Here is a 24964-nt window from a genome sequence, read left to right on the forward strand (position 1 = left end):
GTGGGGTGCTAATGGCAACTAAGTAGAGGCCAGAGGTGCTGCTAAACACGCTATGATGCACAGGAAAGCCACCTACAGCAAAGAATTACATGGCTTAAAACATAAAAAGTGCTAAGCTGACAGATCTTGATATAAAAGAATAACAGTATGAATGATGGCCAACTTCCCATCAGAAACAATGGAGGCCAGAAGACAATTAAATGACACCTTCAAAGTGATGGGAAAAAACGTTATCAAGCCAGAATTCTGTGTCCAGTAAAAAAATATCCTTTCCATAGATTAAAATAAAGATTTTCAGATAAATGAAAGCTGAGAAAATTTGTCACTAGCAAACCTGCACTGCCAGAAATGCTACAAAAATATCTTCAGGCTGAAGGGAAATTATACCAGATGGAAACTTGATCTATGGGAAGGAATGAAGAAAGTGGGAAACTGTAAATATACAGAGATATATATAAACGTTTCCCCCCTTTTCTTAGCATTATGGGTTGAATTGTGTCTCCCAAAATTCATACATTGAAGTCCTAATCCCCAGTACCTGTGAATGTGACCTAGTTTGGAAATAGGGTCTTTGCAGATGTAGTCATGTTAAGATGAGATCATTAGGTGGATCCTAATTCAATATGCTCAATGTCCCTATAAAAAGGGGATATTTCGGGCTTCCCTGGTGGCGCAGTGGTTGAGAATCTGCCTGCCAATGCAGGGGACACGGGTTCGAGCCCAGGTCTGGGAAGATCCCACATGCCGCGGAGCAGCTGGGCCCGTGAGCCACAATTACTGAGCCTGCGCGTCTGGAGCCTGTGCTCCGCAACAAGAGAGGCCGCGACAGTGAGAGGCCCGCGCACCGCGATGAAGAGTGGCCCCCGCTTGCCACAACTAGAGAAAGCACTTGCACAGAAACTAAGACCCAACACAGCCATAAAAATAAATTAATTAATAATAAAAAAAGGGGGGGATATTTGTACACAGAGACATATATACAGGAAGAATGCTATATGAAGATTGGCGTTATGTGCCCAGAAGCCAAGGAACTATGAGAAGTTAGAGGAGACAGGCCTAGATCAGAGAGCTTTCCTTAGCATCTACCACAGAGGGGGTATGGCTTGCTGACACCTTGATCTGGGACTTCTAGTTTCCAGAACTGCGAGACAATAAATTTCTGTTGTTTAAGCCACTCAGCAGGTATTTTGTTATAGCAACACTAGCAAACTAATATACTTAGTTTTTTTTTTTTAAAAACAGCTGACTGTTTAAAGCAAAAACAATATCATATTGTAGTGTCTTTGTGTAGAATTAAAATATATGATAAAAATAGCACAAGAATGAGGCAGCAAATGTAATTATACTGTTACAAAGTTTTAAAATATTATGGGAAGCATACTAAGTATACTATGATAAGATTGCCTCTTGTAACCATTACATTAGGTACAAATAAAGACCCTGAATGGAAGAATTAAAATGTATATTGAAAAAAAAGATTAATCCCAAAACAGAGCAGGAAAGGGGAAATAGAGGAATCAAAACCAAATCCAATAAATAGCAAGGCTGCAGACTTCAACTGCAATATTAATTTTATTAAATGCAATGAGCTAAAAATTCTGATTATAAGGCAGACCAGACAAAATTGAAGAACTAATATACATGGTCTCAAGAAATTCACCTTCATTATAAGATACAGGCATACTGAAAGCAAAAGATTAGAAAAGGATATACCATGAAAACAATAGGCAAAAGTTAGGTAATGCGGCTCTACTAACATCAGACAAAGCAGATATGAAGATAAGGAGTGTTAAAAGAGGGATATTTCATAATGATAAAATAGTTATTTCATTAGGAACTTACATTAACCCTAACACAGGTATATGTGTATGCACCTAATAACAGAGCTTCAAAAATGCATAAAGCAAATGTTATACAGAACAAAAGAAAGTGATACATCCACATTCATAAGTAGAGACTTTTAACACCTCTCTCAGTATTTTATAAAATTAGTAGATAAAAAATTGTTAGGATAAAGACAATTTCAACTACGTGATCAACCAAATTGAATAAATTAATAGTTATATAACACCACATCCAAAAATTTCATAGTATGAATTTCTTTCCAAAGCACTTGGAACATTCACCAAGATAGACCTTATACTGATGCTGGGCTAGAAAATAAAATGTCTCAATAAATTTCAAAAAATAGAAATCTCACAAAATATGTCTCTAATGACAGGAATTAAATTAGAAATCCACAAGAATAAGCGATCTAGAAAAATTCTCATGTATTTGGAATTAAAACAACATACCTCTGAATTATGCAATGTAAAAGAATAAATCATAAATGGAAACTAGAAAATACTTTCAAGTAAATGACAATGAAAATACGAATAAAAATGTGTGAAAGGCAGCTAAAGCAGTGATTCAAGGGAAACTTGTAGCATTAAAAATACTTGGAAGAGAAAAACATTTTAAAGCTAATAATCTACGTTACTGCCTTAAGTATCTGGAAAAAAAGGATCAAATTAAAACCAAAGTAAGAAGAAAAAAATAGTAAAAATAAGAGCAAAAATGAAATTAAAAACAGACAAAAAATAAAGAAAACTAACAAATCAAAAGTTGGTACTTTGAAGAGACTAATAAAAGTAGTGGACCTCAGCAAAACTTATCAAAAAAAAAAAACTGAAAACACAAATTGCCAGTATAAGGAATGACAGAGGGGATATGACCATAGTTCATACAGAAACTTAAAGGATAACAAAGGAATATTATGAACACTTGTGGGAAAATGCTTGACAACTTAGATAAAATAAAAATGTTGAAAAACTCAATTCACCTAAATTAACATGAGAAAAAAAATGAAAAAATGTGAATAACTCTGTATCTCTTAAAGAATTGAATTTATAATTAAAAACCTCCCAACCAAGAAGACTCCAAGCCAAGATGGAGTCTCTGGTGAATTCTGTCAAAATTTTATAGATACATAAATCTACATAGTTATTTAAGAAAAGAAAGGAGGAGGAAATAAATATTTTCCAGCTCATTTAAAGAGGCCAGCAATACCCTGATAATAAAAACCTGACAAAAATATTCCAAGAAAATCAGAGACCAATGTTCCTCCAGAATATAGACTTAAATAAGTTTTATTAAGAAAACATTATCAAGTCAAATCCAGGATTACATAAAATGGCCATACATTACAACCAAATGGGGATTTATCCCAGTAATGAAAGATAGCACTTAAAAGATCAATTTAATCCACCGAATTATGAGAAAATGAAGAAAGACCATATAATCATTTCAATATGTGCAGGAAGAAAAGCTTTTGACAAAATTCAATACCTATTCATTATAAAAAAAAAAACTCAGAAAAACAAAAACAAACAAACAAAAAAACACACTGCTTAAACCAGGAATAGACAGAACTTCCTTAGTCTTAAAAGGCAACTACCAAAAGCCTAAAGTAAACATCAGACTTAATGATAAAACATTGAATACTTTTCTTCTGAGATCAGGAACAAAGCAAAATATCTGTTCCCACCACTTCTTTTCAACATTTGCCAGGTAGTCCAAATTTGTACAACAGGAAAGAGAAAGACATAAAAGGAATCAAAATGGGAAAAGATGAAGTGAAATTCTACATTCATAGAGAAAATGACCATCTACATAAAAATCCAAAGGTACCTATGGGAAAAACAACTACTAGAAGTAGTAAGTACATCTGAATGATTGCAGGATACAAGGCCAATATATAAAAAAATCCATGGTATTTCTACATATTGGCAGTGAACAATGAAATGGGAAATGGAAGATTTTAAATTCATTTTATAAGAGCATAAAAAGATAAAATATTTCAGAATAAGCTTAAAAGATGTGTGAAATATCTACACTGAAAAGGGCAAAATATGAAAAAAGATCTAAATGAAAGGAGAGAGTTCCCATGTTCATGGATTGGAAGACTCAAAATTGTTAAAATAGTCATTTCCTGTCAAATTGAACTACAGACTCAGTGCTATCTCAATCAAAATCCCAACAGGATTTTTTTTTGGTAGAAATTGACTAGTGAATTCTAAAATATACATGGAAATGTAAAGGATCTAAACTAGCTAAAGCAATCATGAAAAAGAACACAATTGGAGGCTTACATGATCTGATTTCAAGACTACCATGTTCCAGAGAGAGTGGTATTGGTATAGGGATAATCCAATAGATCAATGAAATAGAATAAATAGTTCAGAAATAGACATATTATTTATGAGCAATTGATTTTCACTAATGTGCCAAAGCAAGTCAACTTGGAAAGACATTATTTTTTCAATAAATTGTGGTAGAATAATTGCATAAAAATGTGAAGACAATGCATCTCAACCCTGACCTCAAACCATGTACAAAAATTAATTCAAGATCATCACAGACCGAAATGTAAGAACCAAAACTATAAAAATTTTCAAACTTGTTATTGGCAAATATTTCTTAGAGAGGACACCAAAAACATTAACCATAAATGAAAAATCAACAAGTTAGAGTTCATCAAAATCAAAACACCAGTTTATCAAAAGACACAGTTAAGAAAATAAACAAGCCACAGACTAAATGAAAATATTCATAATCCATAAAATCTGACAAAGGTCTTATATCCAAAATATATTTTAAAAGCTCCTACAAATCAGGCAAACACACCTAAAGGGCAAATGACTTACATAGATACCTTCAAAAAACGGAGAAATGTGAATGGCTAATAAGCTAATAATGCTCAAATCATTAATCATAAGGATAATGCCAATTAAAGCCACAGCAAGGTCACAAGAAAAGCCAAAACCCAGAAGACTAATAACAACAAATGCTGGTGAAGATCTGGGACAAATGGAACTCTCATACATTTCTGGTGGGAGTGTGAAGCGGGGCGAAGACTCTGAAGCAGTGTCGATTTGTTTCAAGGTTAATTACCGTTACACTCAAGAACAGCACGTGACTCAGAAACATTATATTGAGTGAAAGAAGCCAGAAGCAAAAAAAACCACATTGCATTTACTGAGCTACATTTAAATGAAGTTCAAGGATAAGCAAAACTAATCACCAAGATAGAAATAAGAACAGTGGTTGTCTATTGGGTGAGGCTGGAGGGGCCGGGTGATTAGGGATTGACACTCTTTATTATAGAAGAAAGGTCTTGTTTTTCACACTTACACATATTAATAACTGAATGGAACAATCTCCAAGTAGCTATTTTGTAATTCCTAACATTTAAAGAAGTTGGAATGTTGTTGAATTGTATCTTTTAATACCAATTTTAATCTTCCAATTCACTAAATGCTTTAAAACATACATACTCTTTAAGAAAAACAGAATTCCACTGAGTAGTTTTAAAAATAACTTGATTAGGAAATATTACTTTAAGTGTTTTTCTTACATGCAAAATTCACATAATTAAAGATGGTTGAATGCAAGTTCAAGAACATGTTGGGGTGATGCAGCATACAGAGGACTATAGGTCTCTAAACTGGAGTGTATCATAAAATTGAGGAGCAAAGTCAAGAAGTTTCTCTGGGTAACAGACGAATAACCAATAATTAACAAGATTATATAAACTATCACCCTGTGATTTGCAAACCATTAATCACACTAAATGGAAAGAGATGATTCGGATGACAGAAATTATTTTTAAGAAAGGCACCAGTTGCCATAAAATGAAAATTAATAAACTAGGATAAGAAGTCATAACATTTAATAATAGTATAAAAGGAATTGGGCAGCAACAATTATTTTGGAAATTGAGGATAGATAGAAACTCTAATATCTTTCTTTCCAGGATCTTGATCAATAAGATACTATTTGAATCATTAAGTAAGCATATGAAGTATCAGGGCTTAATTGTTACTTCTTGGGAAGATGCCTAAAACTTAACAGAGATTAGGAGGTTCTTAGTAAGGCCTTCTCTAGAATACATAACTGGAAAGGCAGTCACCCATCTTGAAATAAATAAATGCGATCCCATTTCTCATTTATTATGCTAAATACAATAAAGCTTTGAACAAACGTGTTATTAAGCCTTTAGCTGATCTAAGTGTACCTCTATCTATTTTCTTGGTTCCTTTGAGAAACCATGCAAAATCTTCATCCTATGTTAATTACCAATTTAATCAGTCAATGCTAAAAGAAAATCTTTTGCTCTAATTATAAAAGACAGTTGCTTTAAACATTTGACATGATGAATACCTTTCCTGATCTTGGGCAGTCTATAATTTATTAGGCACAAATATGAGAAAAAAAATCCAAGTTCAGTGCTGAATCAGCAGTGACCCCCCAATTAAAACAGGTGATACTTGCTGTGCTTAAGAATAAAAGCAATACGACTCCAATTAGCTGTCAAATCATCTGGCAAAACAGCTGCTACATAAATAGAACATCACTTGGTTTTCCTGCTCACTTTTTCAAGTTTGTCTTTATTCTTAAGTCATTGAAAAAGATAGTCCCTCCATTCACATAAAATTTGAAAGTAGGGGAAACTAGTTTGCAGTGTGGGAGGTCATGACTGTAATTGACATTGATGGGGGTGGGAAAGGGTGGTGGAGAGGGGGTGTGACTGCAGAGGTCACAGGGATTGGGGCGTCTACGAGGGGGACTGGTAACACTCTGCTTCTTAACTGGCTCCCAGTTGCATGGATGTGCTCACTCAATGAAAATTAATTGAGCACCGTGCACTTACAATTTGCACATTTTTTCTGAATGTTATATTCAATAAAATGTACACAAAAATATAAATTCATTTCAGAAATATATGGAATCGTCTCAGCATGGTGTCAAAATTGAAAGGATTCATGCTAATGTCTATAAGAAGCAATCATTTTTTTGAAAACTTTTCTCCATCCATTCCATCTAATCTCCGAGAAAACATACCAGGATATGAAAAAAAAAAGTATGAAATAGGGCTTGAAACACAATGGAGGCATAAATATTAGCTTTCTGATTACAACCAGATTTAAAAATTTACATGCTACTTACCAAAAAGCTGTCTTCTCCCTCAGTTTTGTGGCAGTTTATGCATTAGAGTTGTCAAGCAAAGGTGTTGGTTGTGGTACAAGCCTGGAGAAACAGTACAAAATGGAAAAATTGCTTTACTATAAGGTATTCGTTTTACTATAACTGTATGTATTCACTACACTATGATGTATTTATCTACACAATTATAAAATGATAACATTCACTTAATCCTTTTATAACAAGCAATTGCTAAGTATCTTTGCATGTACCAGGTGATACAGGAGATTGGTAACGTGTGACGCATAACATTTTCCTTAAGGAAATTAGGTAAATAAAAAAGCACAATAAAGATCTCAAACTGGTGAGGACCACGAACGAGTTGTAGATCAAATGTTATGGGAATCAGGAGGCAGGGTACTTCCAACAAGGAAACTGGGTAAAGCTTTATGGATGAGGGCGGACTTCAGGTTAAGGCTGCAGAGTATGATTTCTTAAAGATGGTGGGCGGGAGCTGGAACAGTGAAGAATGGGTAGGGAGGGCAATCCAAGTAAATGGGGCACGTGACCAAGGTACAAACTTTGAGCATAGTGGAGAAGGGGAGGGGGGGAGCCGAATGCATTTCAGTTTCACCGGAGAACATTTTCAGAGAATTTGCGCCCCAGAACTTGAGTCACTTGCGACATTCCCAGCACTATGCTAGACCCAGGGACTCAGCACTGAATGAGAAAGACAGGAGCTCAGCCCCCATGAACCTCCCAGTTTATCAGGACAAACCAGTACAAAGGGTCATAATAATGTGTGATGAGGGGCAGAAGGTTCCTTGGGAATCCGTAGCAGAGGAGCCAAGGCAAAAATGCTGGAGTCCCCGAGTCATGATCATTTGAAAGCAGTGAAGTCACATGAGATTGCCAAGGGAGAGAGTGTAGGGAATGAAGAGGGAGGGAAAGGGTCAGCCTCACATTTATGGGAAAGGAAGAAGCAAGCGAGGGAGCAGTCAGAGAGGAGGAAGGAGGCTCAGAGAGTCTGGGAAAAGACAAGGACGGAGGAGGCTGTGCTCAAGGGTGGAGTGCTTTGAAATTCAGTCAGCGCTAATAGAAAAGTGCTTCTCTGTTTGTTGACTTGGTTAGGTGCAAAGATGATGACAAAAAAGTGCTGTAAAATGGTGGGGCTGACCTCATGTATACTCATATTCTGCCATTACATATGAATGTCAGCGCTTTTACAGCCAGCGTCTGTAGTTGTGCCTGCACACAGACCAGCTGTTAAGTATTTTGCAAGTCACCCTGCATGAGGGTGATGTGAAGCCCAATTTGGTTGACTCTGAGAAGCATACTTGCTCTACCAGACCATGCTGCCTCTTCAGAGACAAGAATTCTAGTCTGCAGTTCTGCACACACCTTCTTGTACCCGTGAGCACTACTCGGTTACCTCTGCCAGTTTCCTTTCTCATTGAGATTTTTATTAATTCCCAGCAAGTACCATTGGCTCTTTATAATTAATGGCCACCATCAGATGGTCAGAGATGTCACTGGCCAACTTGCTTGAAGGAGATTTTACTGTTTGTAGTTGCTATAACCTCTGGGAAATACCAATACATGTATTTTATTTTATTTTTTATTTTTTAATACATGCATTTTATTACTAATGATGAATGCCATTAAAATTTTCAACTTGTTATTTTTATTTAATCAAACACCATAAAAAAGTATTATCAGTTAAGAGGCCGGCCAATATCAAAATAACCACAATAGCTTTTATAAATTTTTTATTTTTAAAATTTTTTTATTTTTAATATCTTTATTAGAGGATAATTGCTTTACAATGGTGTGTCAGTTTCTGCTTGATAACAAAGTGAATCAGTTATACATATACACATGTCCCCATATCTCTTCCCTCTTGCATCTCCCTCCCTCCCACCCTCCCTATCCCACCCCTCTAGGTGGTCACAAAGCACAGAGCTGATCTCCCTGTGCTATGAGGCTGCTTCCCACTAGCTATCTATTTTACGTTTGGTAGCGTATATATGTCCATGCCACTCTCTCACTTTGTCCCAGCTTACCCTTCCCCCTCCCCGTATCCTCAAGTCCATTCTCTAGTAGGTCTGCATCTTTATTCCAGCCTTGCCCCCAGGTTCTTTGGACCATTTTCTTTTTTTTTTCTTCTTTTTTAGATTTCATACATGTGTTAGCATACGGTATTTTGTTTTCCTCTTTGACTTACTTCACTCTGTATGACAGTCTCTAGGTCCATCCACCTCACTACAAATAACTCAGTTTTGTTCCGTTTTATGGCTGAGTAATACTCCATTGTATATATGTGCCACATCTTCTTTATCCATTTATCTGTTGATGGATACTTAGGTTGCTTCCATGTCCTGGCTATTATAAATAGAGCTGCAATGAACATTTTGGTACATGACTCTTTTTGAATTACGGTTTCTTCAGGGTATATACCCAGTAGTGGGATTGCTGGGTTGTATGGTAGTTCTATATTTAGTTTTTTAAGGAACCTCCATACTGTTCTCCATAGTGGCTGTATCCATTTACATTCCCACTAACAGTGCAAGAGGGTTCCCTTTTCTCCACACCCTCTCCAGCATTTATTGTTTGTAGATTTTTTGATGATGGCCATTCTGACTGGTGTGAGATGATATCTCATTGTAGTTTTGATTTGCATTTCTCTAATGATTAATGATGTTGAGCATTCTTTCATGTGTTTGTTGGCAAACTGTATATCTTCTTTGGAGAAATGTCTATTTAGGTCTTCTACCCATTTTGGGATTGGGTTGTTTGTTTTTTTGATATTCAGCTGCATAAGTTGCTTGCATGTTTTGGAGATTAATCCTTTGTCAGTTGCTTCATTTGTAAATATTTTCTCCCATTCTGAGGGTTGTCTTTTCATCTTGTTTATGGTTTCCTTTGCTGTGCAAAAGCTTTTAAGTTTCATTAGGTCCCATTTGTTTATTTTTGTTTTCATTTCCATTTCTCTAGGAGGTGGGTCAAAAAGGATCTTGCTGTGATGTATGTCATAGAGTGTTCTGCCTATGTTTTCCTCTAAGAGTTTTGCAGTGTCTGGCATTACATTTAGGTCTTTAATCCACTTTGAGTTTATTTTTCTGTATGGTGTTAGGCAGTGTTCTAATATCATTCTTTTACATGTACCTGTCCAGTTTTCCCAGCACCACTTATTGAAGAGGCTGTCTTTTCTCCACTGTATATTCTTGCCTCCTTTATCAAAGATAAGGTGACCATATGTGCGTGGCTTTATCTCTGGGCTTTCTATCCTGTTCCACTGATCTATATTTCCGTTTTTGTGCCAGTACCATACTGTCTTGATTAGTATACTTGCTTTGTAGTATAGTCTGAAGTCAGGGAGCCTGATTCCTCCAGCTCCGTTTTTCTTTCTCAAGATTGCTTTGTCTATTCGAGGTCTTTTGCGTTTCCAGACAAATTGTGAAATTTTTTGTTCTAGTTCTGTGAAAAATGCCAGTGGTAGTTTGATAGGGATTGCATTGAATCTGTAGATTGCTTTGGGTAGTAGTCATTTTCACAATGTTGATTCTACCAGTCCAAGAACATGGTATATCTCTCCATCTATTTGCATCATCTTCAATTTCTTTCATCAGTGTCTTATAATTTTCTGCATACAGGTCTTTTGTCTCCTTAGGTAGGTTTATTCCTAGATATTTTATTCTTTTTGTTGCAATGGTAAATCGGAGTGTTTTCTTAATTTCACTTTCAGATTTTTCATCATTAGTGTATAGGAATGCAAGAGATTTCTGTGCATTAATTTTGTATCCTGCTACTTTACCAATTTCATTGATGAGCTCTAGTAGCTTTCTGGTGGCATCTTTAGGATTCCCTATGTATAGTATCATGTCATCTGCAAACAGTGACAGTTTTACTTCTTCTTTTCCCATTTGTATTCCTTTTACTTCTTTTTCTTCTCTGATTGCTGTGGCTAAAACTTCCAAAACTATGTTGAATAATAGTGGTGAGAGTGGGCAACCTTGTCTTGTTCTTGATCTTAGTGGAAACGGTTTCAGTTTTTCACCATTGAGGACGATGTTGGCTGTGGGTTTGTCATATATGGCCTTTATTATGTAGAGGAAAGTTCCCTCTATGCCTACTTTCTGGAGGGTTTTTATCATAAATGGGTGTTGAATTTTGTTGAAAGCTTTCTCTGCATCTATTGGGATGATCATATGGTTTACCTCATTCAATTTGTTAACATGGTGTATAACGTTGATTGATTTGCATATATTGAAGAATCCTTGCATTCCTGAGATAAACCCCACTTGATCATAATGTATGATCCTTTTAATGTGCTGTGGGATTCTGTTTGCTAGTATTTTGTTGAGGATTTTTGCATCTATGTTCATCAGTGATATTGGCGTGTAGTTTTCTTTCTTTGTGACATCTTTGTCTGGTTTTGGTAGCAGAGTGATGGTGGCCTCGTAGAATGAGTTTGGGAGTGTTCCTCCCTCTGCTATATTTTGGAAGAGTTTGAGAGGGACAGGTGTTAGTTCTTCCCTAACTGTTTGATAGAATTCACCTGTGAAGCCATCTGGTCCTGGGCTTTTGTTTGTTGGAAGATTTTTAATCACAGTTTCAATTTCAGTGCTCGTGATTGGTCTGTTCATATTTTCTATTTCTTCCTGGTTCAGCCTCGGCAGGTTGTGCATTTCTAAGAATTTGTCCATTTCTTCCAGGTTGTCCATTTTATTGGCATAGAGTTGCTTATAGTAATCTCTCATGATCGTTTGTATTTCTGCAGTGTCAGTGGTTACTTCTCCTTTTTCATTTCTAATTCTATTGATTTGAGTATTCTCCCTTTCTTTCTTGACAAGTCTGGCTAATGGTTTATCAATTTTGTTTATTTTCTCAAAGAACCAGCTTTTAGTTTTATTGATCTTTGCTATCGTTTCCTTCATTTCTTTTTCATGTATTTCTGATCGGATCTTTATGATTTCTTTCCTTCTGCTAACCTTGGGCTTTTTTTGTTCTTCTTTCTCTAATTGCTTTAGGTGTAAGGTTAGGTTGTTTATTGGAGATGTTTCTTGTTTCTTAAGGTAGGCTTGTATAGCTATAAACTTCCCTCTTAGAACTGCTTTTGCTGCATCCCACAGGTTTTGGGTCATTGTGTTTTCATTGTCATTTGTTTCTAGGTATTTTTTGAGTTCCTCTTTGATTTCTTCAGAAATCTCTTGGTTATTAAGTAGAGTGTTGTGTAGCCTCCATGTGTTTGTATTTCTTACAGATATTTTCCTGTAATTGATATCTAGTCTCATAGCATTGTGGCCAGAAAAGATACTTGATACGACTTCAATTTTCTTAAACATACCAAGGCTTGATTTGTGACCCAAGATATGATCTATCCTGGGGAATGTTCCATGAGCACTTGAGAAGAATGTGCATTCTGTTGTTTTTGGACGGAATGTCCTATAAATATCAATTAAGTCCATCTTGTTTAATGTATCATTTAAAGCTTGTGTTTCCTTATTTATTTTCATTTTGGATGATCTGTCCATTGGTGAAAGTGGGGAGTTAAAGTCCCCTACTATGATTGTTTTACTGTCGATTTCCCCTTTTATGGCTGTTAGTATCTGCCTTATGTATTGAGGTGCTCCTATGTTGGATGCATAAATATTTACAATTGTTATATCTTCTTTTTGGATCGATCCATTGATCATTATGTAGTGTCCTTCTTTGTCTCTTGTAATAGTCTTTGTTTTAAAGTGTATTTTGTCTGATATGAGAATTGCTACTCCAGCTTTCTTTTGATTTCCATTTGCATGGAACATCTTTTTCCATCCCCTCACTTTCAGTCTGTATGTGTCACTAGGTCTGAAGTGGGTCTCTTGTAGACAGCATATATACGGGTCTTGTTTCTGTGTCCATTCAGCCAGTCTATGTCTTTTGGTTGGAACATTTAATCCATTTACATTTAAGGTAATTATTGATATGTATGTTCCTATTCCCATTTTCTTAATTGTTTTGGGTTTGTTATTGTAGGTTTTTTCCTTCTCTTGTGTTTCCTGCCTAGAGAAGTTCCTTTAGCATTTGTTGTAAAGCTGGTTTGGTGGTGTTGAATTCTCTTAGCTTCTGCTTGTCTGTAAAGCTTTTAATTTCTCCGTCAAATCTGAATGAGATCGTTGCTGGGTAGAGTAATCTTGGTTGTAGGTTCTTCTCTTTCATCACTTGAAATATGTCCTGCCACTCCCTTCTGGCTTGCAGAGTTTCTGCTGAAAGATCAGCTGTTAACCTTATGGGGATACCCTTATGTGTTACTTGTTGTTTTTCCCTTGATGCTTTTTTTTTTTTTATAAATTTATTTATTTATTTTTGGCTGTGTTGGGTGTTCGTTTCTGTGCAAGGGCTTTCTCTAGTTGGGGCGAGCGGGGGCCACTCTTCATCGCGGTGCGCGGGCCTCTCACTATCGCGGCCTCTCTTATTGCAGAGCACAGGCTCCAGACACGCAGGCTCAGTAGTTGTGGCTAACAGGCCCAGTTGCTCTGTGGCATGTGGGATCTTCCCAGACCAGGGCTCAAACCCATGTCCCCTGCATTGGCAGGCAGATTCTCAACCACTGCGCCACCAGGGAAGCCCTTCCCTTGTTGCTTTTAATATTTGTTCTTTGTATTTAATTTTTGATAGTTTGATTAATATGTGTCTTGGCATGTTTCTCCTTGGATTTATCCTGTATGGGACTCTCTGTGCTTCTTGGACTTGATTAACTATTTCCTTTCCCCTATTAGGGAAGTTTTCAACTATAATCTCTTCAAATATTTTCTCAGTCCCTTTCTTTTACTCTTCTTCTTCTGGGACCTCTATAATTCGAATGTTGGGGCATTTAATGTTGTCCCAGAGGTCTCTGAGACTGTCCTCAATTCTTTTCATTCTTTTTTTTTTATTCTGCTCTGCAGTAGTTATTTCCACTGTTTTATCTTCCAGGTCACCTATCCGTTCTTCTGCCTCAGTTACTCTGCTATTGATTCCTTCTAGAGAATTTTTAATTTCATTTATTGCATTGTTCATCTCTGTTTGTTTGCTCTTTACTTCTTCTAGGTCCCTGTTAAATGTTTCTTGTATTTTCTCCATTCTATTTCCAAGATTTTGGATCATCTTTACTATCATTATCCTGAATTCTTTTTCAGGTAGACTGCCTATGTCCTCTTCATTTGTTAGGTCTGGTGGGTTTTTGCCTTGCTACTTCATCTGCTGTGTTTCTCTGTCTTCTCATTTTGCTTAGCTTACTGTGCTTGGGGTCTCCTTTTCGCAGGCTGCAGGTTCGTAGTTCCTGTTGTTTCTGGTGTCTGTCTCCAGTGGCTAAGGTTGATTCAGTGGGCTGTGTAGGCTTCCTGGTGGAGGGGATTAGTGCCTGTGTTCTGGTGGAGGAGGCTGGACCTTGTCTTTCTGGTGGGCAGGTCCACGTCTGGTGGTGTGTTTTGGGGTGTCTGTGTCCTTATTATGATTTTAGGCAGCCTCTGTGCTAATGGATGGGGTTGTGTTCCTGTCTTGCTAGTTGTTTGGCATGGGGTGTCCTGCACTGTAGCTTGCTGCTCGTTGAGTGGAGTTGGGTCTTGGCATTGAGATAGAGATTTCTGGGAGATTTTTGCCGTTTGATGTTACGTGGAGCTGGGAGGTCTCTGGTGGACCAGTGTCCTGAAGTTGGCTCTCCCACCTCAGAGGCACAGCCCTGATGCCTGGCTGGAACACCAAGAGCCTGTCCTCCACATGGCTCAGAATAAAAGGGAGAAAAGAAAGAAAGAAAGAAAGAAGAAGATAAAATAAAATAAAATAAAGTTATTAAAATAAAAATAATTATTAAGAAAAAAAATTTTTTTAAGTAATTAAAAAAAAAATGGATGGACAGAACCCTAGGACAAATGGTAAAAGCAAAGCTATACAGACAAAATCTTCATGTACAGAAGCCTACACACAGACACTCACAAAAAGAGAAAAAGGGAAAACAATATATATGTCATTGCTCCCAAAGTCCCCCTCCTCAATTTGGGATGATTCGCTGTCTATCAGGTGTTCCACAGATGCAGGCACATCAAGTTGATTGTGGAGCTTTAATCCGCTGCTTCTGAGGCTGCTGGGAGAGATTTCCCCTCCTCTTCTCTGTTTGCACAGCTCCTGGGGTTCAGCTTTGGATCTGGCCCCGCCTCTGCGTGTAGGTCGCCTGAGGGCGTCTGTTCCCCGCCCAGACAGGACGGGGTTAAAGGAGTAGCTGCTTCGGGGCTCTGGCTCACCCAGGCCGGGGGGAGGGAGCGGTACGGAGGAGGCGGGGCGAGCCTGCGGCGTCAGAGGCGTCGTGACGTTGCACCAGCCCGAGGCGCGCCGTGTGTTCTCCCGGGGAAGTTGTCCCCGGATCTCGGGAGCCTGGCGGTGGCGGGCTGCACAGGCTCCCGGGAGGGGCGGTGTGGAGAGTGACCTGGGCTCGCACACAGGCTTCCTGGTGGCGGCAGCAGCAGCCTTAGCGTCTCCTGCCCGTCTCTGGGGTCCACGCTGATGGCCGCAGCTCGCACCCATCTCTGGAGCTCGTTTAGGCGGTGCTCTGAATCCCCTCTCCTCGCGCACCAGGAAACAAGGAGGTAAGAAAAAGTCTCTTGCCTCTTCGGCAGCTCCAGACCTTTTCCCGGACTCCCTCCCGGCTAGCTGTGGCGCACTAGCCCCTTCAGGCTGTGTTCAGGCCGCCAACCCCAGTCCTCTCCCTGCGATCCGACCGCAGCCCGAGCCTCAGCTCCCAGCCCCGCCCGCCCCGGCGGGTGAGCAGACGAGCCTCTCGGGCTGGTGAGTGCTGGTCGGCGCCGCTCCTCTGTGCGGGAATCTCTCCACTTTGCCCTCCGCACCCCTGTGGCTGCGCTCTCCTCCGTGGCTCCGAAGCTTCCCCCCTCTGCCACCCACAGTCTCCGCCCGCGAAGGGGCTCCTAGTGTGTGGACACCTTTCCTCCTTCACGGCTCCCTCCCACTGGCGCAGGTCCCGTCCCTATTCTTTTGTCTCTGTTATTTCTTTTTTCTTTTGTCCTACCCAGGTATGTGGGGAGTTTCTTGCCTTTTGGGAGGTCTGAGGTCTTCTGCCAGCGTTTAGTAGGTGTTCTGTAGGGGTTGTTCCACATGTAGATGTATTTCTGATGTATTTGTGGGGAGGAAGGCGATCTCCACGTCTTACTCTTCCGCCATCTTGAAACTCCTCTTCCAGAATAGCTTTTGATTGTAATTGCTTAGCCCTGATATAGCGATAATAGCTATCCTTCATTGCTTATAATTATATACCTTTAGAGAGTATACTAGTTAATTACTTAAAAATTCACAGCACTTAATGTCACTGGTGAACTATGGTTCTCTTTTCTAAAATGCAGCCTTTCTATCTGAGGGATCTTGAATATTATGCAATGATTCAGGACTCAACCTTCCTGCATGTCACAGGTCAGAATAAATCATTAGAAAATAATCTTTCCTAAAGTTATCAAGTGTAAATGCATGGTTTCAGTGACTTCTCGTTCTTTAAAAATTTTAGGATTTTATTAAGTGTAATTCTATGCCAACAAAACAACCCAAGGCAGCGTCTATATGAGACAAATAACTCAAGAGTAGAGAAGTTGGTTTGATTGTTTGGTCCATCCTGACTATGAATTAGACTGACACACAGCTGATCACCATATAGTTAATCACAGCATGTTAGAAACTTCGAGATTGACTGTGACTTGGGAGATTCAGCTATAGTTTTTAGTTAACAGCCTCAACTTCTTGAAAATTACAGAAGACAGAAATAGCATGTTAATTTATGGAGAGTAATTACTTAAGGGTGCTACTGAGTTTAGCCATGCAATCAACATTATGGTTTCCAAGTGAATTAAAATAATCATTTACTATTAACGTCACTCTTGCAAAAGCTATTTTCGGCTTTCAGTAATTTGATACTTCTTGCAAATATTTAGAAAATAACTAAGATTTAGAGATTTAAAGAAAATGGATACAGTATATAACAGAGCAATTCATATTCTGTTCAGATTTATAAACAGTGGTAACTGATCATCTAAAATGGCCTTACACTGATGAATTTCTATGTTAATAGATATATATTTCTCTACAATTTTGAGGTTTCTCCAATCAAGTCTCCTTAGATATATATTTGGGAGGATTCTGATAAGAATCATAATACAAATGGAAGAAGAGTGAAGTGACCAGGTTTCTAAAGCTCAACAAACCTAGGGACATGTATCATATCTGAAGATCAGACGAAAAAAGTGTATGATGGAAATAGACAGAGTGGAAAAAAAGGGTTATTTCTGTCAGTGCTAAAAAACTTAGAGAGTCGCTGATTAAGGTCACTGCCTATTTTATCAATGAAGAAAGTGATTTAGCAAGGCTTCAACCCCTCATTTATACCATCCTCTGTGTAGGCATGTGGATGACCATACTGTCAGGGTGTACATGATCAAACACAAAGAGCATTCAGGGTCAACCAGACTAGAATTTTTATCAGAAAACCAGAAGTGTCTAAAACCCGCACTGAAAAATGTATTTTATGTCTTCCTGCCCACTTGTCTTCTTCAGGACCACAATCATCATCAAAGATAACCACAAAAGAGAAGAAGGAAGGAAAGAAAAATAACCAGTAACCACTTCCCATCTGTCCTGGGCTTCCCTGGAAAGACCATTTAAATGGTTCAGGGCAAATCTTTCCTTGAAAGATTTATCAACAGAATAACAATTAACTACCTACAACAGCTAGTAAGATCTAAATCCCATGCTCCAAGCAGATACCCAAACAGTAGGTCGTCAGTCAATGGCCAGATCAGTCCATCTCATTGCTCAGGTGAAGTCAATGCAATCATTTTCTTATCTGTAAGCTCTACAGAAGGGTGAAAGATGTGTGTCAACAGACTCTTAGTTGAATAATGTAATTGAAAATTACAACAGGACAAAAAAATTGTGATTTTGCATTAGAACACACTTTACTTTGTACAGATGGTGTGATATGTTGAGACAAGTACATGTCATCAGAGCCCTAACTGAGTCATAGAATTGACTCGCTGCAGAGCAAGTGGCGAAAAATAAATGGAAGATGTCGTCCACTAATGTGACATTGATAATTCAAAGTCTTGGGGAAAAGGAGGCTGTCCTCCGGAAAACACTGACTTAAGTGGGTAAGAGCCATTTAATCACAGAAAGCTCCACTTAAGGGATCTCTGAACATCGAGCATTCCCCATCTGGAATATTAGGACTCTAGGATATCAATTTTCAAACCTCTAAGGGCAGCTTACCCACCACCTCGAATCCTCCAGGATACGTCCTCATCCTACCTGATCGCCCCCCAGCCCCCAGTTTTATTTGACTCGATCCATATCTTGGCTGATTTGACCACTGACTACATTGCTGTTAACTAGTTCCCTGCTCTGGTTTGTGACTTAATAAGGGCCTGATTATAAGATATTTTTTTTGTGAGGTCAGACAGATCTCTGTGACTTACTGAGATACAACTGTCGCTCTCACTTTTTCTTTCTTTCTTTCTTTCTTTTTTTTTCTTTGGTAGCCTGGTGTTTTCAACTTTATAGTCATTAGCACCCAAAAGAACAAGGGTGAAAATGTAATTTCTATCTGGGGGCAGCCTCAGACCCTATCAGCTCATTAGCAGTGCGATGTGCTGGGCCCTACAGCTCAAAGCATGCCCTATGGACTTCTGTGGAGCTTCAAAGTTCAGCCTGATGGACAGAAAACTCATCTTTGACTCTTACAGTTGAATAATATGCAATTTCTAGAAGTTAATGTATGCTCACTAGTATTTGCTGAGTTGCTAGAAGGTGCTATTCATAAACTAATATTAGCATGTTACCAGAATTAACCGAGAACTCTAAATCCGTATTCCACAAAGACATCTGACTGCCACTCAATGCTTGGCAGCTTTGCAGTACTCTTGCTATTCAGATTCAAATGAAAATTGTTAGAATTCCTGAAATCAGGGGAAGGACACATGGTTATTATTGCTGTTTTGAATTGGACTTGGTTGCAGACAAATGTATATGAATGAATGTATTTGTAACATTACTAGTAGATTTTATAATTATTCACCATTTTGTTTTGTTGTGTAATTGTTGTGTTGGTAATACTTTGTTATTTTGTTCTTCCCCAAACATTTTTTTTTTTTAAGTCATGGGGTCTTTTCCATCTGGAATGTAGAAATAGATTGGGATATATAAATCCTTAAGTGCACCACAATCAAATGGTTTGAGAACCACTGCCATTAAAGAATGCAAGTCAGGGAAGAAAAAGCTTCATGAGTAGGGACCTAAAATAACAATTCTCATCTGTGGCCAGGTACTTAGATGCCTGGATCCAGGAGAAAGGCTCTGGGGGTGGGGGGACGGGGTGCTGGGCACCCGAGGAAAAATGTCAAGGGCAGGCAGTCACTTGACAGTCTTGCTCAGGGTCAGCCTTGTTTGCATATCACAGAGAATCCAAATTTATTTCAATTTTGCCTTCTTATCCAGGTATCATGAGAACCATTCGCTTTTTTGCCCATAATTTGTTTTTGCCTAACATTACTAGAAATTCATTTTCTACTCAGAATGTAAATTACGTTTCCTATTTGTCCTCAAACCAATGTAGCATTTCTTTTTGCTTTTTATGCATGATATTTACTGTCTTTGACATTTTTATTTAGTAGTCAGTATTAATAAATCTTCATGAAAGTAAGTCATTCTGATTTTGTTAAAAATGCATTGCTTAGAGTTCTTTGAAGAAGTATAAATGTTCAGCTAAAAAGAACCAAAGAAAGGGACAAACACTGCCATAGAAGCACTCTAATTCATCTTTGCATTGGTGAAATGAACATATTTAGCTGAACTGTTCATTCTTTTTCTGACCTCCGTTCTCTTCAGGTTCAGGTTCTTAAACCATGAAACTAGGCTTAAAGTAGTATTTTTTTTAAACAGTCATCTAGGTGAGAATATATACAAATCAGCCCAGAGATACAGTTGGATAATTTTTCTATAAAAATTTCAGAAACTTACTAACATTTTTCATATCTCTGAAATACATTATTCACATGAACATTCTTCCTGATGTCTAAGCTTAATTTCTTTTGTTTGTACCTGGACTTATTCCCACTGATAACTTCAATGGGAACTGAGACAGTCTTTACTTCTTGTGGGATATAGTATTTCACAAACAAAATAAATCTATTTGATATTTCATATGTTTTACTCCTCTGGACATGGAGATCTGTTGCTCCAAACTAGATACGGTTGTTCACTCATCAAAATCATCAAGTAACCATAATAAAAGAAACGTGGTACAGTTTTATAGATAATATAATGAAGCAAAAATTAGTAAAAACAGATCTTTTTTATTCCATTTTAATTGAGAAAACATGTAAAAAGCTAGCTATCCGCTATAGTGCCTGGAACATTATAAGGCCTGAAAAACTTTCATTTTGCCATCTTTTTGACTAAGACAAATATATATATATATGTATATATAAATTATGTATATATATTAGATATGTATATATATAATATATGTATACATATTATATATGTATATATATATATTTTTTATATATATAATTTTTTTCTTGCAGGAAGGCATTTCTGTTTATAAAGTTTAAAAAAGTTTGGATTGGGATGAGAAAAAGAAAACAGTGACATTGGTAAAAAGAGATGGAAAAGGGAAATAGAAAATATTCTTTAGTGCATCATCTGATAAATTGAAATGATTTACTGTAAGTTTAAATGCTTTACTGGACTTCATAAGAAATATAGTAGTGTATGGCAAAATGGTATTCGTTTGTGGTCTTCTATGGTCTTAAGCTCTTTTACATGTAGTTATTTGTAGAAGTTTGCGTGTGTGTGTGTTTGTGTGTGTGTGTGTAAGGGAGTTTGTGCAACTAAAAGCCTTGCCTTGCTCCTTTTAAAGCTGAATTTAATATCTACTTTCTCTCTAAGGAACTCTCTTAAAGGACTCTACTTTTAAACACCTTATCAAATAATGTCATTTTTTATGAAAAATGTCTTAAACATTAACACAACATGTAATGGTTTTCACCCCAAACAGAGATAAATCAATATTGAAGAAGGGAGCATGGATCAGGCGAGTGGGGCACGAATTCGATTTGTGGGCACATGTTTCCTAGATGCTCAAAGCAAAGTATACAGAAACCACATTGGCAAAACTGTACAAATCAGTCTTCTAACTGACAATGAAATTCCTCCCTACTAATCACATGTTAACAGAGAAACTCAGAGAGAGGCTAATTTCTCAATAAAGTCATTGCTTTATTTAACTAATAGGGGCAGGCGGGTGAAAAGAAAAAGAGAGGAGAAATAGAAGTAAAAGAAAAGAAAATGATTCATGGTACAAAGTATATTCTTCCATTACACTGTCATTAAGCTAAGCAAATAAAACTGTGATGTTAAATGCTATCGATAAATTTAGTCACGTAGGTATATTATAAAGTAAAGACATTTTGACAAGTCATAGACTTAGGAAGTATTAGGGGTATGGAAAATAAAGACAGAAAAACCTGGATAAATAAGTAGTGACTAAAGCACTTAGCAAATTCCAGCTCCACTTGGAATATTGTCCACATAATGAATATTTCAGGTGCATCTTGAGATCCTTATATTTTTCAAAGACAAGTAGGCAAGATGCATTTTACATCTGTTAAAGACTTCTGATTGGCATCTATGTTGAAAGACTGCCTCAGGATTGAAAGGCAGAATGCTCCTCAAGAGCCGTAGCTATGAAATATTTATTCCACCTTCTTTCATAGAGAAGAATGAGTTGACTCTGTGATATAAATCTCTACTAATAATACCAACAAAATTACACATCTTCTGTTAAATGATTATTCTTAGAAGGTGACCCAGGCCTTGTTTGTTGTAGTTGATCAGAGTAGAATAATGCAAGCATTGTTTTACAGTATTCTCGGGAAACATAATAATGTATTTTCAAGCATTAGAGCGCAGGAGACCTAACGTCTGCTAAAAATTTTTTTAAGAAAGACCATGCTGGATGAATTTTTTTCTAGGATTGTTGTTTCTTTCTTTTTAATTTCAAAATTACATTTCTGTCAATGTTAACCTCTGTTTGTGAGAATCTTTTCTTTATAAAAATGCTGTAGTTATACCTTTGAGTATACTTTTTATTAAGCAAGGCAAAGACTCGTGTGTCTCCAAATATTGCTTAAATCTCCAAAGCCAGCTGAATAAACAAACATTATTCGATCTGTAGCCCAAAAGTCTGCAAATGACTCCATAGGATGTAAAAAAAAAAAAATTATGATGCCTTCTAAGTGTTTCTTGGAGCCAATGATCAGCAGTTTTGTTTAAGTTCTGGGACCCCTGAGCCTCCATAAAAATAACTTTGAAATATTATATTATGTGTGAAAATTTTACACACATGCACATTTATAATCAGCAGGCAGGCCCTCTGCCTTTCCTCCACCTGATAACCGTAGTGCCTACTCAGACATGGAAAAAATAAAAGATTCAGAACTCTAAAGCACAAAATCTTAGCGCCGTTTAGAACCATGTGCATTTCTGAAATCCTCTACTACTGCAAATCTCTTCGTTGTATTTTCTATGGAATTGTCTGTTTCTCATTATCAAAGTCTAAAGAAATTTGATACAGTCATGTAACACTTGGTGAAGGAGTGTTAGAAAAACGCATTCCAAAGTGTTCAGCTTATCTTTTCTTTCCAAAGCAGTAACTACTGCCTGACTTTCCTCCTCTAGAGAAGCCAATTGGGAGGGTGAAGAAAAAAAATCAAACCAAAGTAAATTAAACAATGGCTCCGTGTCTGAATCAATCACAGGCATCAGCTTCTAAACAACGAATTGTAGTTAACAGGAGCTAGGGCAACGTTAACATGGAGAATTCTTACTCTGTAAAGTCACCCTTTGCTTGTAGCATGGGTACCATGCCATGCTTTGAACTAAGTTTGCCAGGGGCAAAACTGGAGGTCTGCAATGCCTGTAATTGTGATAGTCAGATTGCTACTGGCCTCAGTAACCCAGGATATGAACACCTAGAGATGGTCTATGGTACATTTTATTCTTTAGCATGGCCAGAACTCAAGGACGACGTGTCATCCTTCCTCAAGAGTGAAGATATTCGAGAAAAGAAAATCCGGGGGGAAAATTATAAATATGAGCCTTGAAGAAAGCATGTCTTATTCCAACAGGTGTTTCTGTCTGCTCCTGTTAAGTCCATTGGGTTATTCAGATAGTACACAAATAGTGTTCAGACAACTCTCGATGCACATCTGATCAATTAAGATAGAATGCTGTTTTTGCAATTCGAGCTTTTAAAAAGCATTATAGTTAAAATACATGGCACAGGCATGCTGGGATAATTGGTTGTAAAAGTACATCGGTACCACTGAGTAGTCTTAAAATAGCAGGAAATGCAACTGAATACTGGAAAGGAAATCACTATTTCACTTTTTCAAATAAAGCATATTGCACCTCTGAGTTCACAATGGGATATTTGCTGAGAGCCTGTAATTAACTCATAATGATGAGAACCACAGTAATAAACATTTCCTTAGCAAAACATTCACTTGTTTTCATTATTTCCTCCTCTTTTGCTATTTCCCTGTCAGGTTTTAACTTAGCTTGTCACTATTAATCAAGAGGAGAATGGAGAAAAGGGCAAGTAATTTTTCAAGAAGGGGAATATTCATTTTAATGATATAGAAAGAACACTTCTGGATAAAAACTAGCACATCATCAGTGACTTCATACGTCTAAGCAAAAATGAGGGGGATTTATGATATATTAGTAAAGTTATTTTACTTTGAAAACCCAGAGCCAAGGAAAACAAAATGCCGCTCAATAGCAGATCACCTGTAGCTGCTGCTTCTGGAGTCACCTCCCTGCCATCTCCCTGCTCACAGCTGTCAGATTAATCTTCCCAAATACCTTTTCATCGTGTCACTCCTTTCCTCAAAATCCTTCAATAGCTGCTCAATACCAACAGTACAGAGCCCACATTCCTTGGCCAGGCATTAAGCCCCCTCTACAATCTGGTTGCAATTTTCTTTTCTTGCTTCATTTCCCACTCTTCCCTTACAATGTAATGGCCCACGTGAATTCTCTGCCCCAGTCTACACAGTGCCTTTGAAAAGACTATCTGCTTTCTTCTTTTCCTGTTATTTTCTCAAGCTGTTCACTGCCTGGGGTTTTCTCTTCCTTCCTGCCTTGGCTCTACTCAGACACATCTTGCAGTGCTGCTTTGGATCATAGCATACACGGTCAGGTAAGGCCACCTGTTCCACAAATGCACCCTGGCTCTGCATGAGACTGTGAGCTCCATGCAAGCAGGTGTATATCTCACACTTCTTTGTCTTCTCCTTTGCATCTCCCACCATTTTCAGCACAGTATGGAGGCACTGGATAAATAGCTACTGGTTGATAGAACAATTGTTACTACAATACACAAAGCATTAGCCCAGGATCTGATTTGTCTCACCTCATGTCATTCAGAAAGAGCTGGTTTATTACCAAAAAACAAGATGTTCCCGCTCCCACTCCAAATGTCTCTATAACCTTCCCCAAAGTGACAGTAAGGCAGAGAGTAAAGCACATAAATCTTCCAAAGTATTTGGGTTGACTTTGTGAAAAATCTGAATCTCACTTATGTTTTAAAATGTGTGGCAAAATTCAATAATTCTAATATATGTAAATACCAATAATAATTTAATTGCTTTAGATATGCAAAAGTAGCTGAATGTACCATGCAGTCAGAATTACTGGGTCCAGAGTTACCTGTTTGGCTGAAGGAGACTCTGGTTACAGTTGCCTAACTGGGTTCATTGCTTCCGCTTTTGTCCTGACACCAGTTTTTCTCCTAGCAGACAAACCCCATATTTCTCTAATGAAAATCAGATCAGGTCCCTCTTCTGCTTCAACCCTGCCCATGGCTTCCCCATCACACCTGAATAAAATCCCACATCTTCCCATGACTTCCAAGGTCTGTGGTTCG

General features: G+C 37.7%; 1 long non-coding RNA gene across 1 annotated transcript in view; it reads right to left on the bottom strand.

The window, feature by feature from the left end:
* LOC118887751 overlaps positions 1–24964 on the bottom strand; it is a 281041-nt gene that overhangs the window by 157853 nt on the left and 98224 nt on the right. The window contains exon 2 of the long non-coding RNA XR_005018145.1: positions 6988–7068. This is a non-coding gene — a long non-coding RNA (uncharacterized LOC118887751). The remainder of the gene's footprint in view (positions 1–6987; positions 7069–24964) is intronic.

The sequence above is a fragment of the Balaenoptera musculus genome, chromosome 21, assembly GCF_009873245.2.
Source record: "Balaenoptera musculus isolate JJ_BM4_2016_0621 chromosome 21, mBalMus1.pri.v3, whole genome shotgun sequence".
Lineage (NCBI taxonomy): Eukaryota > Metazoa > Chordata > Mammalia > Artiodactyla > Balaenopteridae > Balaenoptera > Balaenoptera musculus.